This window comes from Rattus rattus, chromosome 3 (assembly GCF_011064425.1).
Source record: "Rattus rattus isolate New Zealand chromosome 3, Rrattus_CSIRO_v1, whole genome shotgun sequence".
In the NCBI taxonomy this organism is placed as follows: Eukaryota; Metazoa; Chordata; class Mammalia; order Rodentia; family Muridae; genus Rattus; species Rattus rattus.
The window spans coordinates 155206584-155208866 of record NC_046156.1 but is presented as its reverse complement, the minus strand read 5'-3'; positions in this window follow the sequence as shown (position 1 = coordinate 155208866).

Below are 2283 nucleotides of genomic sequence, written 5' to 3'. Positions count from 1 at the left end.
GACAGAGAGACAGAGAGAGACAGAGAGACAGAGACAGAGAGACAGAGACAGAAAGACAGAGACAGAGAGAGACAGAGACATCCCCAGGTTCTACCATTTCTCAATGCAATTGTGTTATGGAACAAGCCTCCAACAGACAAACCGTGGGGAAGAACTAACCATAACCAAACCATAACAAGGAATCTGAAGAGAGATGATCCAGTGGTTCAGGGAATAATCAGGTTAAGAAACAAAGGTTTTCAGAGAAGACACAACTGTATTTATTGACTTTAGGGAAAGAGCAGGAAGGATCAAAAGTTCGAGAAGGAAGCACGTGAGAGCTAGATGCTTGGAGACATACATCGCAAATGATCCTAGACTCGAGAAAGGATAGACTTCGGAAACTCAGCCTGCAACCATTTTAAAGTCATGGGAGAAAGAGGAGGCACAAAGAAAGACACATGGAAACCAAGGAGAAAACCATACACACTTCCCAACATTATTATATGATATATTATACGTTACAGGACCAGGCCAGGCATGAAATGAAATCTACAGGCACCAGGCACACACATGGTGCACAGACATATATGCAGGCAAAACACCCATACACATAAAAAGATTAAAAAGTTACAAATATCTGTAATTTTCATTGCTTTTTCAAAAAGATGAAATCCACTGAAAAACTTTTACCACCCAATCCTGGAAGTGAACCGAAAGAATGGCCTATTATTACAGCGTGAGAGGAGACTTAAATTGTGTCAGTTATTAACTTCTAATTTGTGTGAAAAACCCCTCCAGAACTTTCCCTTTCTCTAACTAGTAATTAAAGCATTACGACGGAGCAATTAAACGCTGGGTATTTAATGAAAACAAAGATATGGAAAACACTCCACCTGCACCCACAGAGAGATAAGCATCAGCAGCAAGAGAGTTAATAACCACAGAGGACTCGGTTTGAATTTGTGAAGGAAATTAAGACAATGCATCTCAATTGAAAGCAAACACACACGGAGTGGAACAAACGGCACAATTAATATTGTCCAAGGCACACGGAGACATGAGTACAGCTGAGGTGGAGGTAGAGAAAGCGATCCAGTTGATAGTAACACAATTTTTTTTTTGAGTTGTGGAATAATATTTGCTGATAAGTAGGAAAGCTTCACGTTGGCCTTTGAGGTCTTTCATTTTGCAAGTGTGGTAGCGTATTAGCCAGGTATAACATTATCTTTGAGTTATATGTACGAGACGTGAGAACGGACCTTGGCTCAAGCGATGCCCTGCCTCAGACTTAGCAGAACATTCTGTGACTTTGCCACTTGACACAGGCACGGTTTGACCTTCAGCTTCGTCCAGTCAGTAGCACAGCCCTACAGCCCCAAGAGGAGGTATTTAACAACTCGAACTAAAACCCAACCAACCATCCAAAAAAAAAAAGTAGCGAGAGTAGATATTCTTAGAAATCTATTGATCTAAAGTGTCTCCCTTTCTCGGTCAGTCTTGTCAAAGACCTTGTGAGTTTAAGGGCCTCTCTTGTGAGTTTAAGGGCCTCTCGGGGAACCGATGCCATCCCAAAGGCTTGGACGTTGCATGCCCTACTCGGAATGCTTAGAATAACTTTGCTGTTTGTTCCGCAAACAGGCTTACCACGAAGGTTTGTCTTTCCATCTTCTTGAGCGTGTGCATACAGACAGAAACTCTGACAGATTCGGCGAAGGTTCTCCAACTCCACATGGGCTACCTTGTGTGCTTGCTGAAATGCAGATTCCCAGGCCCTCCACTCTACCTCAGGGATCCAGGGCCAGGCTTTTGGGTTGGGTCTGTGTTTTGCTTCTCTTTTAAAACACTGCCTAGCGTATTTACATACGGTGTTAAACAGTTTTTTTAAACAAATAAAACAATCTCACAAATTTGATTCTGTATATGGGATCTGGTGTTCAATCTTTCCTATATGAGTTAAGTAGGGACAGTTACTAACCATTTCTTCTGAAGTGACAAGCAGTGACATAGAACTATGAGCTAAGCATGGTATTTCAAGACCTTTAGTTCCAGGACTAGGGAGGCAGAGGCCAACAGACCTCTGAGTTTGAGGCCAGCTTAAGTTCCAGGAGAAACAGAGCTAAGAGATCTCGTCTCAACAAACCCCTCGCCTCCCCCGAGTCCCACCCCAAAACACAACTAAAAACTGTACATACATGTGGCTTCAGATTTCATATCATAAGTGAACACTTTGAAGTATAGTGTTTTGATGTCATATAAAGAATATTCACAACTATATGAAAGAATATTAGTATATTCCTGAAC